Raw genomic sequence first — 15,500 nt, forward strand, 5'->3', positions numbered from 1 at the left:
GCTACTCTTTCTTAAGAACCAGATCTGTTTAGCTTCTGGGAAGAATTATTCAATGAAAATGAAAATGAAAATGAGTTAATTTAATAAAGATAAACAAAAAAAAATCAAAATACCACTACCTCTACTGCTAGTAATGGTTTTCCTTTCTCTTCCCTCCAAAACAAAGACAGCTTCATTAAGACTTGTTTCACCTAGCATTAACTAGTGGTTACACATTCTACTTACCTGGGCATAATGGCCAAAAAATAGCCCACAAGCTACATTTCTTCTGACCATCATGCAGAATATTTATCCTCTTATTTAGCCTTTAACAGGTTATATAATGCTGAAAAATATGGACAGATCGAACTTGTTTGAACTATCTTCAATTATAAGGTTCATTTATTTTAATTACATAATGCTGTTATTTTGAAAACTGTACTTAGAGATGTTCTCATTGATTGCTTGCACATCTATTCAGTCACAGTAAGACCATCATAACTGCTAACTTCTTTTTTTATTCTTTTCTACTTATTGCACTTTTATTTCTCTCAAGTATAATAAAGTACAGTGTCATGCCAAGATCACTAATAGTGTAGCAGAGCCATTATCTTTTGCAGGAGCCTTCAAGGAGTATAAGCAAAATCAGCTGTTTGTATGGGAGGCTATCCGAGTCAACAAAGCAATGCTTGATTTAACAATGAAATGACATAGGTTAGCCATGCTTCTCCTGACAACCTAGGAGCAAGTATTCTGGAATGAAGAGTTTTTGCTTTGCTTTCTAATTATCATTTATCCTTGACAGTTAAGCTCACTTACACTGTCTGGGAAGTAAGTTAACATATGCCCTGGTTCCTGGATCCAGTCTTGCTGAGGGTGAAGCCTGTGTTTCCTTTGTGTTTTACTTCATTGCCCAGCACTGTGCACAAAATGTGATGGGTTTTCAATAAACATTTGCTCACTAAATGAATGAGTGAGTCATTACTGTTTGCCGAGAACTGGTGACCAGAGTTTAAGGAAAGTAGGATCAGTGTTTTAGCTTATGCAATTGAAATTTATAAGGCAGAGTAACAGGCAAGATCCCAGGAATGCAGCAGAATCAGCAAGATGTTCACACATGGGAAAAATGCAAAGCAGGGTGCAGACCTCAGTGCTGAGGTGAAGCAGCAAGCCATGGGAGCAGCTTCTGCAGTTTCACAGAGGAGGTGGGTTCTTAGCTGTAGTTTGAAGGTGAGGAGATGCAAGGATTATTATAAGAATGAGGCTGTCTCTCAGAAGGCAGATCCCATTAGAATGCACTGGAGACTGCTGCTTTGCAGAGAATGACAGAAAGCCAAAGTCGGTGTGTCTGTAGTCTGTAGGGAGGCTGTGGGCGAGGAGTCTGGTGCAGTGCCTGCCAGAGTGTCCTCATAAAATGCTCATTGAAGTCATGAGAAGCAGAATTCAGGCCTTAATGGTGAGTTTAGAGGGTTTGTATCCAACATTATAGAGAAAGTAGCTCTGAACCATACACGCATAGTCTGATGTTAACATTACCAAAGGGCAACATAATAGAATGTGCTTCCTAAAATAAAGGCAATATTTAGTGATTCCCTCATTTTTAAAAAATGTGCCTATAGTCTCCCTCCTAGTGATTTATCCTACTGCAGGTTTCTCTCTTTACTGACTTTGGCAACCTTGGTTACTTTAAACAATCCTGTCCAATCCTTGGTAAGCTTTCACTTCCAGTCTCTTTATCACACTGACTCTTGATCGATGAATTTGCAGGTCTGATATTGTCTCAAAGCTAGTGGAGGCACTGGTGTCCATACTGCTGTGGTGTCCATTAAGCCTCAGCCTAGGCCTTTCTTCTTTTGTCCTTGGCTCCTTCCCTCCAGTATGACTCATATTTCCCAAATCCCTGACTCATGGTGCTTTCTTTCTCTCTTATGCAACACTTTAATCTCTGAAATGTTCTTTCCATAATTTGATAACTGACCACGACATGGAGTCACGTCAGTGTGCTTTATAGGAAAAGATACTCTGTATCTTGAACCCTGTTTGGTGTCACTTAGGCTTTTCTAATTTGTGCTGCTTTTGTTTATCAAAAATGATTTCCAACTACTTTTGCACAAGCCACCACAGACTAGCAATGGGAATACACTGAGCCTGAAGGAAGGGGTTTGAAATTATGTTGATTCTGTCATAGTCTATGTGATTTACAAGTGTGCTATCAATGAAGCTTTTGAAATAAAAGCAGCTCATTTGATGAAAATCTTATAGATTGGAGGCTTTATCTAATCTTCAAACTCATTCTTGGGCTGGAGAGGTGGTTCAGTGGTTAAGGTACTTGCCTGCAAAGCCCAAGGACCTGAATTCGATTCCCCAGTATGCATGTAAAGCCAGATCCACTAAGTGGTGCATTCATGTGGAAATTGTTTGCAATGGCAGGAGACCCTGGTATGCCCATTTTCTCTCTGTGTCTGCCTCTTTCTCTCAAATAAATAAATAAATAAATAAATAAATAAATAAATAAAACCTGTTAAAAATCATTCTAGAAGGAAGGAACTACCTTAAAGAATGGAGGTCATTGTTGTACTGCCACCTTACTAGTAGATGTTGTTGTTGATAATCACATCAGTAGCCAGTACAGCTAATGACGCTAAATGAAATCTTAAGAGGAACATATAGAATATGGCCTTATATAGGAGGGTTAAAATTCTACAATAACTTACCATAAAATAGACAAATGCTTTGCTATATGAAAAGATCTACATTGGATTAAGATGTCAGATTTACAAAACTCTGATTTAATCCCAACAACCCCATGGGTGGGTAATTGCATGGCCTAAATTAATTAATTAATTTAATTACATGAAGAAGGCGAATGCCACTTAAATGTAGGTTACAGGATAAATTGCCTAAGACTTCCATTTGTTTCTGCAGTTTAGGTATTCACAAATATTTATTTCTTAGGCGTTCTGGATAACAGAAGTTTTTCTGTAGTCAGGTGTATTTTAAAGCTTCCTTAGCATTCTTTAGAGGCTTACTAATGTTATAACACCTGGGTTCCTCCCTTGTGTCTTTCTTTTGCCTAGAATAACATTCATAGCTCTCCAAGTTGTCTTTCCCCAGTCTTTAGCCAATTATCAACAAATTTTGTCAAAGATTTTCTAGTTCTCTTGTTGCTTTCTTCATAGTACTGGAATCAGATATATCTGGGCCAAATGCCCAGTTCTAGTTAGCCTTTTGCCCTTCTGAAATTATCAGAATTCACTAAGGCTAAGCAGTTCTAGTGGAGAGGGAGAGATACTGTTATTAAGTTACAAAAGGGAACTGTCATCATTCATAGCCAGCAGTAAATTTATAGTTCTAGATTCTTATCAGTTCTGAAAAACACATTGTTAATAATTTGGTGTGCTTTAAATGATAAATAAACATACCACCAAAATCAACACATACTGACCTCCATGATAGTTCATTCTTTGTTTTAGACGGTGAAGGAATCAAGTCTCCTCAAAGTCCTGGCATTGTACTGTGTTCTATCAGAATCTTACAATATGCTATTCCCATGTGAAAAATTATGTTACATGTATTAGAGATGCTTTTTCAAAAATAAGGAAAGAGGACCCTTGGTCACCTAGTCTCCTATGTGAATAATAATATTCATTTGCAAACTGATTGGATGAGGTTAGACATCATTCATGAACATGGGAAGAGAACCAACTGGTGCATGTAAATGACTGACCTGTGACTCATCTGTACTACATACAGATCAAATGAGTCCATCAGTCAAAGGTTGAACCAGAAGAATGAGCAAGCAAACAAAGGCCCCATGTTCATTCTTCAGCTGCACTGGTAAAATCCTCAGTAATTAAAAATTTAAAAAAAGCAATAAGTGGTTGCTTCAGTGTCAAGGAAGTGTTTTTCTGGAATTCCTATGAATATACACACCTAGATAAACTCTTTTTCTTTTGTGAAGCTTAATTGCCCAGTAAAGTTGGTTGGGAAAAGATACCTTGGGGATGCTATACTCATTTATCACTTTGCAACCTTAGGGAGTTGAACCTTGAAATAAACAGCTTTCTCAGCCTTTGCTGTGGCGTGGTTCAGTATGAGGAATAAAAGACCCTCTGTGGGAAGGTTTAAGTTTATTCTATATAAGTTGATGATCCTGTTTAAAAGTGGAGAATCTTACCTTATGTTTGCACTTGCATTTCAGTTGTGTTTTGTTGGTATCCCACCACTTCCCCTTACTTCTCCCCTACCCCCCCATTCCTGTGGTCTCCAAATCAAACCCTGGAGAGTGCTGAACTGATTGGAGAATAGCTTCATTTGACTGAGCCCACTAAGCTCTGCATGAACACTGTGATTTGATTCTTGGCCTTTATTCCTGAGCTTTACAGATAGACTGGTAGCCCAAAGCACACACATTCCTGGCTTGCTCCAGGCAATCACTTGAGGTCACAAAACCCTTGGCTAAAGCAATGCCAATTATAACAAGTGTGGTTTGGTAACCACCTAATTACATGAGATCAATCACATGATACTTGTTACTCATTCAACAATAAGTAGTTTTTGTGCCTGTTCAATTTAGGCATAGTACTAAAATTTATTCAGTGTAACTTGGGAATACTTCTCCAATTCATTAACTACTTTTTTTTCTTTTTCTTTTTTTTTAAAATATGGAACACTTCACGAATTTGCGTGTCATCCTTGCGCAGGGGCCATGCTAATCTTCTCTGTATCGTTCCAATTTTTAGTATATGTGCTGCCAAAGCGAGCACTAACTACTTTTTTTCAATAAAGTATATCTTTGTGCCTTTTGTCTTGTCAACCTTCCTGTGTGTATTTCTTTGCGCATTTTATCATATCTGATGCTAGTTATATATGTTCCCCACATGTTTTCTGAATTACAATGGAATAGGGGAGTAGGATGAAGGGTAGGGGTTGCTGGACTCACCAAAGTTGGACGGAATTCTTTTCTTTTTCTCTTTTTGATTCAATTCCAACAGTATGAAGAGTTGTGGAAGACAGATACGTAGGTAAATCAAAGTGAAGACTGACTATGAAAAACAATAGTAGGGTCTGGGAAGATTGCTCAGTGTTTAAAGGTGCTTATTTGCAAAGCCTGCTGGTCCAGGTTTAATTCCCCAGCACCCACGTAAAGTCAGATGCACAAGGAGGACATGTGTCAGGGGTTTGTTTGCAGTGGCAAGAGGCCCTGGTATGGCATGCTCATATTAACTCTCAAGTGAATAGATAAAAGTAAATAAAATAAAAGAAAATTAAAAAATAAAATATTTTTTAAAAGCTGAAAAGGGTTTTAGAAATTTATAAAATATTTAAGATTTAACCCATTAATGCATGAGATATTTAAAATATTTAAAATTAAAATGCATACAAAATAGCAGGAGGGTAAACAGGTTTATGTATTTAGGATTCTTGTACTTATTGAGGAGGGGTTAAAAATTCCAATTCATTTTGAATTTTTATCACTCAGGGATGCATGTTTGAATAATCTCTATGGGAAACATAAAGGAACAGTAGAACATAAAACTAGAAAGCTAATTGAGAGGAAAACAGAACCATAAAAACATGCCATGAATTTAGCAAGAAAGGGAAGAAAGAAAGCTGGGCTGAACAGGACAAGTTGAAGCAAGTGGCGGGTGGTAGCTCAGAGTCTAAACATCCTACACGTCTGTAAATGTAGGTGTGCTGTGTGCTCTCCACAAAGCCAGGGATTACCACACTGATTTCAGAAGCAAAAATATACTGTTTCCAGAGAAACCTATAAGGGTACAGTTATTAAGAAACAAGATAATCAAGTATGTGAATAATAACCAGAAGAAAGCTCGCTTTACAATCATAATATCAGGCAAAACTGACTTTAAGGGATAAATGTTATTAGAGGAAAAAAAAAGGACTACTACTAATAACAAAAGTTTCAGTTCATCAGAAAAATGTAGAAATTCTAAATTTAAATGCATTTAGTCATTTAGACTCAGCATAGGTAAAGCAAAACTTGATAAAAAAAACTAATGTGTAAAACAGACAAAACAAAATTATGGTGAGATATTAAGGAACTGAAAAAAACCAACAAAACTTTTCAGAAATAGAGAGAAAATACCAAAACATGAAACACACATATATACCACTGTCTGGAATACATAGCCTTTTGAAGTATAGAAGGAACATTAAAAGAAAACAGTATATGCAATTTACAGATTATGTTCTCTAACAATAAAAAAAGGACAATGTCAATATTGGGGGGAAGCCTTGTATTGGAAAATAAGGAAGGTATTTCAAAAAGAGCTCATGGTTTAAAGAAGATGACAAAAGTGAAATTGGAGATTATCACAATCTGAAGAACACCAACATTTATATGTCCCCTCCCTAGAGGGCCCAGGGTCCCTCTCTTCTTTCTTACATTGTTCTTCTGCTCTGTGCTCAGTAAGTCACAGTTGGCTAAGAGGAGCCTGCAGGGCTTTTTTTTTTTTTTTTTTTTTTTTTTTTGCTGTTGTTGATTTTTTCAAGGCATGGACTCAGGTTTGTCCAGGCTACTGTAGTCTCAGGCTGGCCTTGAGCTCATAGCAGTCCTCCTACCTCTGTTTCCTGAGAGCTGGGATTAAAGACATGCACTACTGTGCCCGACTAACTTCAAGATTTTGAAGGACTATTTAGAATAAAGGAGCTTAACCATGTTGTGTCCAAAAGGTAGAACAAATGAAAAAAAATTCAAGGAAGATAGATTTTAGTTCAACACTCAAGAAAAGATACTGTGGTCTTTAGACATTTTTTGGGTGGGTGGACAGAGTAAAGGTTTACTTCAGGATTACAGTTTCAAGGGGAAGTTTCATCATGGTGGCAAAGGCATTGTCAAGTAGACAAACCTGGTCATGTTTTTGTATATCAGCAACCAGGCAGTAGTCTGAGTGAGCCAGCTCTCAACACCCAGTGGCTGGACTCTAGACATTTTAAAGTATGAAGAAGTAATGAGCATCTTATCTCTGGAAATACACCAATGGCACATGGGGAGCCCTGCTGGTGGCCAGGGATCTGGCTAGTCACCTGGGTTTGAAAACAGTGCTAAGGCATTACATGCAAGTGCTGCAGTGCTAATAATTTCTTCTTTTTTTTTTTTTAATGTAGTTGGTAGGTGTCTAAAGGTCGCTGTACTGTCAAGTTAACTCTTCCTTTAAGTTTGATATATTAACTATAAAAATAAAAAAGATGCTACATCTATCATAATATAGCAATTTGCAAAGATTCAACAGAATTGAACATTTGTACATTTTTTTTCATTACACACACATCTTTGTATAGTGGGGATGTTAACTATTACAATTTGTTCTGTAACATCTGACAAATTGCTTGATGATAAAGTGTAGCAGGGAAAGATCTCATCTGAAGTGTATGTTCTTTCACTCTCCCCTTGAGCAGAAAAACAGTCTTTTACTTCCTTCTTTCTGCCCTGTAAAAAGAATTTTTCAGGAAGGAGGACTTGGCACTCTATCATATTAAGGCATAAGGCTATTCAGTGACCAAAATGTTAACTGTGAGCAGCTATTGGATTGTGCCCAATTCTTTCTTAAAGAACCATTAGACCAAGGAGGATTGGATTTCTTGGGTTTGTTCCAAATTCATATTATCATTACCATCCCCCCCCCCACTTACCATGAATTATCCCACACACTTAAATTTAATTTTCTGATAAATTGTGTTGACTTAAGACTGTGGGATTCCTCCCCTTTGGCCCCCTCTCACTTTATGAGTTAAAACCTTCTCAGTGTGGTGAACCAAGAACATGCAAAGAACTCCAAGTATTAGATAAAGGAGTGTCTGAAGGTAATAGGGACAATAGGAAGCCTGTTCAATAAAATTTCTGGTCCTGTGAAAGTTTTAGTTCTGAAGATTTCTCCAAACCAACATATGAAATAAGCCTTTGAACTTTTAAATGAACCTGGGGCATTTTATCTTATATTTCCTTAGTGGGAATGATAAATTTAGACTATATATTTTTGGTGATCTTCATTTTTGTGAATCTAAAATAATGGCTTCTTTGAAGAATCCTTGGGTGCTGTTTAAAAGGAATTCATCTCCTAGTTCTAATTTCTTCTCCCCTCTCTAACATAAAGTGCTGGCTCCTGGGCATCTGAAAACCTACTCTTGATTTCTTGAGGCCAGGGTTATAGGCTTCTTTCTTCTTAACTCTCATTTCATTTTCCATCAAACTTCTCTTTCCCTCTATTTGGAAGGACCAAAGGAGAGCCTGCAATGGACATCATCTTTCTGGTCAGGAGTAAATGGATGTTAGCAGCAAGGAAGGACTAAAAGGTTTTTTTCATGTTTAAATACACAACTATATACCTGTAAAGTTACATACTTGCCAGATATTTAGCTTAATGTCTGCATAGTGATATAATCTAAAATGTGGGGAGACATATACCACATATGGTTTCTGTGTTGGTGGGGTGCAAAGAAAGATGGACTTATGCCAGTCTCATGCTGGATGTATTAAATATAGATGCCAAACTAAGTCAGTCTTCAAGAGGATTTCTTGGCACAAGTAAACACAGATGAAAAGCCCTCTATGCTCTCAGCTCTCTTATATGTACTTTGCATGGTCACATCTATGGAGTCTATCATACTCCAAACTTTCATTTTAGAAGAAAATGGAAAAATTGAGCAATTCATATTATTAATTTAAAAATTACCCTAGGACTATTTTTCTCTAGAAATGTAATAATTTATTTATGGAAACCTGAACTGAAAGCTTTTGGCTTCAGGCACACATGTGTCAATGTGGCTGACTGTAAGCCTGCCATGAAGGGTGCAAAGGCAGTCCCTTGTCAGTGACTTTTAGTTGTTGATCTTTTTTTATTTTCTAAAGTAGAGAAGTCAGCATATTCTCTCACTGTATTTTCAAGTTCTAAATTATTTAAGATTGCTCTTTCTATAGTTATTTATTCTAACTTTTTATATTCTTGTTATTATAAGAATGCATGTATATAATTTCTGATACCATGTAGTAAGAGTTGAAGGGAAGATTTGATCTTGTTAGAAGTTTCAGAGCTGCAGAATAATTTTTCTGTGCAGTTCACTGACATAAATATGATTGAGACAGAAGAGATTATAAACAAAGATGTCTCTATTCAAATACAATGTTGCATTCCTATTTTGTGTCCTATAAAACTTATTTCACCTTTCAAAGTCTCAGTGCCACATCTATCAAGTAGGGAAGATACCAATTTCATGATGCTATTTTGAGGACTACCTGAAATAGTACACACTCCCAAATAGCGATGTGGTCATAGTAAGTGCTCAGTGAATTCTAGTGGAAAGGCTAAAAGTTGATAGTGGATCAGGGTGATATTTCTATTGTATACAAATCGAAGGAAATAAGAAAATTACAAAAGTCATGACTTCTAATAGAGTTTTCATATGCATGCATACAATCAGAATGCTATCTTCATTTCCTTGCTGACTGCTATGTTTTGAATCTAGTTCTCATGACTGAAGCCCAATGAAGAGGATGATCCCAGCACAGCATGACCTTCCCTCCCTTGACATATTCCAGATGAGAGGACATGAGAACAGGCAGAGCCAGCCTTTTTTTTCTTAAACTATTTTTCATTAGGGAAATTGTAAACATTCAAACAAAAGGGTTCTGACAAACATCTTTTGTAGCTCATAATATTTTGTGATAGGAGAGGAATTCTCATGGCTACAGTTCCCATTCATGGCAAAGAGGGTTAGCATTTATAAAGATTACTTGGCAAACACAGCACCAACTGCCAGAGAGAACTACTGCATGGGTAGATTCTAGCTAAGAAAAATGGAAATTTTAGTAGCAATTATTATTTACTTAATTATATATTAAGGACATTATAGCTATCATTTTAAAGGCAGTAATGAAATTATATCAGAACTAGAGAAAAATAGAATATTTTCAAATATCACCAAAATAACTGCACATAGAGACAGGACAAGACTTTCTGGACATTTGTTCCAAGGTCAAGGCTCAGAGTTCAACACTAAGATGAATGGATTGGATTCACGGAATGCTTCAACCTCCAAATAAGGAGGTCCAAAACATGCTAGTGATCTATTCCACTTGGACCTACCTATGCATTATTGAAACTTCCACTTAGTCATAAGACACAGGAAAGTATGACTGAGTGTCAGTTTCAGTTTTTGAGATACTTTCCAACTAATAAGAGTAATATCATAGCACACTGAAAGTATTGTTTTGGAAAGTTAATTTTGATTTCTTTGGACAATAAATAATATGGGTAAATTATATTCATGTATGACTGTCTCTTATTCCCATAACAAGGGAACTTATTACTGGGAGCTGTCCTGCATTTCTGATGTCTAATATTCATTTTTATCATATTAATATTACTATTCATTTTTATCATATTATCTTTTAGATCATTCTCCATTGGAAAGCCCTTACTGCTGCAACTTCTGTGGTAAGGACTAGAGTCCATAGATTTGTGGGTACTTCTCATCTAGCCCGTGCCATGGCATGTTCTGTAGGATCAGCTTTCACGGCAGTGCTATGGGTAGTTCCATAGACAAAACAGTCTTTCTTGGGCTCCAGCTCATCAGCACATCTTACAGGGCCACTCTTTCCACTTCTCTGCTTCTGTCTGCGAGCCTTCCCCTAGCCCTCTACCTTGCCAGGACATATTCCCCTTGAGCTCATGCTAACCTTGTGCTCGTTTTCCCAGGTTCCTTTGACCAATGTGAGAATCCTATTGTCCAACAGGCTTTTGATAGCTTTAGTCACACACTATCTTTGTTTAAAAAGAGTAGCACTAGCAAACTTGAACTGATGAGGTTACGGCTGGGTGTTTTCCACCTCATGTTTAATTAAAGTCACTCCAAGCATCCGACTCATGGTACATCATTTGGTCCAAGCCTCTGTGTAAATTTTCTGACAAATAAATTCTGGAATTTTAATATAGGAAGCCAGCAGCTGTATAACCCTAGGCACATATCAGAAGCCTGTATAATTTTATAGCCTCAACTAGTTAAAGACAGCAATTAGTTCTCCACAAGATTTGACAAATTCTAGCATTCTTACATTATAAAGAAGTAATACACTTAAGATAAATAATGTCTGATTCCTCCATGGTACTTTTATAATTAATTTGTCTCTATGACAAACTTCTTTTTACATAAAGGATGCAAATAAGGGGAGTATACAGAACCTTTGTAGCCTCTGTAAAGCCTGAATTTCAGTTTTGTTTTCAAATCAGTGTCCAATAAATTTTAGTGGAAGCTCTAAAATAGAACAGACATCAAAAAAATATAAACTCTTCAAGACACAGTTAAGAAAGTGGCTAGGAATGATGCATTAAGTACTAGGAGGGGTTGTAAAGCTGGTTTGACTCCTGCAGCTTTTCCCTGAACTATTTTCTCCACTGAATTGTTTGATGAAAAATTAGCCTTACAAACAGACCTGTGTTATTTTTAGAATGAAGTGCATACTTAAGTTTCCATGTAGCACTACTATAAGTGGAAAATAAAACCAGTTCTAATTAGTTACAACAAAATTATTTAATTATTTAATTTATAATTCAGAAGCAAATGTTAGAATTTATTTTGCACACTTAATTTTCCTGTAAGCAAAGAGGATAGCTTTATCTGGATTTGCATATGTTAATTTCTAATTGATAAGGAGCATCAGTCAGTTTACACTGAGGAAAACTGATTATTTTACTTCTTGTCATCTTCAGGATGTACCCTAACTATTAATACATGACATACAAGTCTCTTTGTGCTTTGTCTCCCATCTACCCTCACACACTACACTAAAGTCATTCAAAACAACGCTGTTCCCTTCTCCTGTCTTCCACTGAACATGTTTCTCATTCTGCTAAACATTCTTTCTGCTCTTCCTTTCCCGAGGTTTCTAAAGTCTCATTCCTACAGCTTTCTAAGACTGAAGCCTGGTGCCACATTCTCTAGGACCCTAAAATAGGACTCAGTATTCCTTTCTTATTAAAATATTTTCATTTATTTGTTTGAGAGAGGGAGGGAAAGAGAGAGAGAGAGGGAGAATGGGTGTACCAGGGCCTCCAGCTACTACAAACCAACTCTAGATGCATGGGCCACCTTGTGCATCTGGCCTACATGGGTCCTGGGGAATTGAATCTAGGTCTTTGGCTCTGCAAGCAAGTGCCTTCTGTAACTGCTAAGCATCCTTCCAGCCCAGATTCATTCTTTTATAATTTTTTCCTTTAAAGGAAAAATTTTATAAATTTTAAAATTTTATAAAATTTCATTCATAGATTTTGTATTTTACTCATTTTATTTTATTTATTTGAGAGCGAGAGAATGGGCATGCCAGGGCATTCAGCTGCTGTAAGCAAACTCCAGATGTATGCACCACCTTGTGCATCTGGCTTATGTGGGTCCTGGGGAATCAAACCTGGGTCCTTTGGCTTCACACTGAATGCCTTAACCACTAAGCCAGCTCTCCAATCTCTTCAGCCCAAGACTCAGTATTCTTAATGCCACTCTGCTTCCTCATGTAAGCTCTTTGTACATGGGCCCCATAAGTTTTATCTGTGTATTTTTTTTAAGGTAAGCTCAACAAACTAGCTTTATTTTATTTTATTTTTTATCAGAGAGAGTGAGAGTGAATGTGAGAAAAAGAGAGAGAATTGGTGCACCAGGACCTCTGCCACTGTAATAAAACTCTAGATACATGCAACACCTTGTGCACATGTGCAACCTTACACATATATCACCTTGTGCATCTGGCTTATATGAGATCTGGGGAGTCAAACATGGGTCCTTAGGCTTTGTAGGCAAGTGCCTTAACTGCTAAGCCATCTCTGCAGCCCTCTTTTTTTTTTTTAATTAAATTGACTCTATTTTTTAGTATTATTTATTTATTTAGAGAGAGAGAGAGAGAGAGAGAGAGGGAGAGAGAGAGACACACACACACACACACAATAGGCAGAGAGAGAGAGAATAAAGAGAGAGAGAGAATGGGTATGCTGGGGTCTTCAGCCAACTGTGAATGAACTCCAGACACATATGTCCCCTTGTGTACATGGGATATTGTGTGCTTGTGTCACTGTGTTTGGCTACATGAGTTCTTAGGCTTCACAGGCAAACACCTAAGCCATCTTTTCATCCCTATCTGGGTATTCTTAGTACCCACTAAGTTTATACAGCTGTACCTCAATTAAGGCTTGGTGAATAATTTCACATTCTGAAATAATGTTTAGGGAAACTAGCAATAGGACCCCTCATCTGTGGTTTGGTGTCATTTTCCCACCAATAATAAAGCCATCTAACTCCCAATCTTATTCCAGAGTCCAATGCACAATAAAGTATGAAATCCAGACAACCAAACTATCATCTCAGAAGACTCCCAACTTCCAGAGGAAAAGTCCATGTATGACTGTTATTTATGAGGTGTTTCAGAATGGAAACTTAAATAGGTCAACAGAGGGACAATCCAGGTGTTTTCACCTTTGCAAAGTAGCTGTAGGATAGTGTTCAGTAAAATCAGTCATAGCTTAGTGAAATGAGATCTAAATCAGCTAACATTCCTTTGGATTATATTTCACAAACTTTATATTCTTATATTTTTAAATTCTTGTTTTAGAAGCTTAGAAGCCCATCCTCACTGTGCCTCCCAAATTACAGCTTCTCTTTCTGTATACCTTTAAAATTCTTATTTTAAAATGAAGTATTTTTAACTGGAAAATGTATTTCCCTTAGAAGCATCAGGAAAATGCACTGTTTGCCCTATCTATTCCTTACTCATGTTTATCTGCAGGATGGAAGAGGTGGTGGTGGTGTGTGTGTGGGGGGGGGGGGAGTAAGCCTATGGATAATTGCCTTTGGTCATAATTTCTGATAATTGCAAAAACTCAACATTAAGGCTTGCCTCTGCTTAGGTTGAGTTCATTTCATTTGGAGGAATCACAGCTTAAATATAAAATAATATAATGGAAAATATAAATGTAAAAATAATAGTAATAACAGTCTTGCTTAGACATAGTTTATAGTTGAAGAGGCTCCACATTCCTCTAGTCATATATTACCACTAATGAACATTAGTTTTAAGGATATGTGGCCATTAGATAGAAAGACTGATTGTTCAAGGAATTATTTAAGGGTTTAGTTACTTCTTAATTGATTATTTAATTTAAAATTTTTTATTTTAGGGAAAGAGAGAGAGAGAGAGAGAGAGAGAGAATTGTCTCACCAGGGCCTCAGCCACTACAATCAAACTCCAGACACTTTCGCTGTCTAGTGGGCATGTGTGACCTTGTGCTTGCCCTACATTTGTGCATCTGGCTTATGTGAGATCTGCAGAGAGATTGAACATGGGTCCTTAGATTTCCAGGCAAGCTCCTTACCTACTAAGCCATCTCTCCAGCCCTTAATTGATTATTTAATAGAGTTTGGAAAGTGAAATCCCAGCAGTTTATTAATTTGTAATTGGTATTTACCTCCTTGGAGTAATACTTCTTTAAAACCACTCACTTATTAGGAAATGCAAAATAATGAATGTGCTCATTAGAAATAGTTTTAAATTAATAATTCTGTTCCTGAAATAGTTTATCCATATTATGCCTCTTATTAGCATTGTTGATGTATAGATAGTACTTGAGAGTAATACAGTTCATTCTGGTGAAACTCACTTTTCTATAAATGGGACTGACATTCACATTCTCCACCTCTCATCACTAATTAGAATGGGTTGACACATTTAACCACATATGTAAACCATCTTTCCTTGTAATCCTACAGTTATCTGAAAGTAGTCTTTTAACTGTGTCACTCTCTGATGAAACTCTTTCTTATGACAATACCAAATCAAAATGACCAAGAACACAGGATCCTAAACTGTCTTCCAGTGACTGCCCAATTTTACTTCTGCTATTCTCACAGTTGCCCTCATTCCCCACAATGGCACCTGTTCCATCATTATTCTGCATCCAGGATGTTCATCCAGTGAAACATGAATTCTCTTAGTCTAGTTTTCCATCCTATACAACACTAATTCTATGAAAAATCCTTTATTGCCACCTGGTTGCTGAAGCCAGGCTCTCCTCTCACTCCTCCAGTTTGTTTGGAAGCTACCATTTATTATTGGATCCTGGGAATAGAGGCTCTCAACTGGGTTGTTGACATGACTCATTGAGCCGAATTGTCTATGGGATATAATTAAAAAATAACAAACACCCTACCTTGTGCCTAGGTATCTAATGTTATTTAAACACAGTAACTGAATGAATCAGCACAGGAGTCCAAGAATAAAAGACTACAAATTGAACTAATGAATGCAAGAATGGTACAGATTTAAGAGCACAGCAGAAATATATACTAATTATACACAAACAGCTTGGAATCTAGCAGAGAAGGAGTTCTTAAACACTAAGGTTCTTGATGGTTAAATTATCTTTTAATGCCTACAAAGCAAAAAAAGTAGTGATCTAGCCAAGAATGGGCTGGAAAAGGTCTCTTGCTTTCAAAATTCCCTGGCTGAGCACTGTGTGTGT

The 15,500-nt window shown here is 36.9% G+C and overlaps 1 protein-coding gene and 1 non-coding gene across 6 annotated transcripts in view; both read right to left on the minus strand.

Moving 5' to 3' along the window:
• Positions 1 to 15,500, minus strand: part of Efemp1 (EGF containing fibulin extracellular matrix protein 1) — a 72,237-nt gene that overhangs the window by 30,808 nt on the left and 25,929 nt on the right. The gene's annotated exons all lie outside the window — the stretch shown is intronic.
• LOC123460363 lies at positions 4,638 to 4,745 on the minus strand. Its single transcript, XR_006636928.1, has one exon. It is a non-coding gene; the product is annotated as a U6 spliceosomal RNA (small nuclear RNA).

Source organism: Jaculus jaculus, chromosome 4 (genome assembly GCF_020740685.1).
Source record: "Jaculus jaculus isolate mJacJac1 chromosome 4, mJacJac1.mat.Y.cur, whole genome shotgun sequence".
Classification (NCBI taxonomy): domain Eukaryota; kingdom Metazoa; phylum Chordata; class Mammalia; order Rodentia; family Dipodidae; genus Jaculus; species Jaculus jaculus.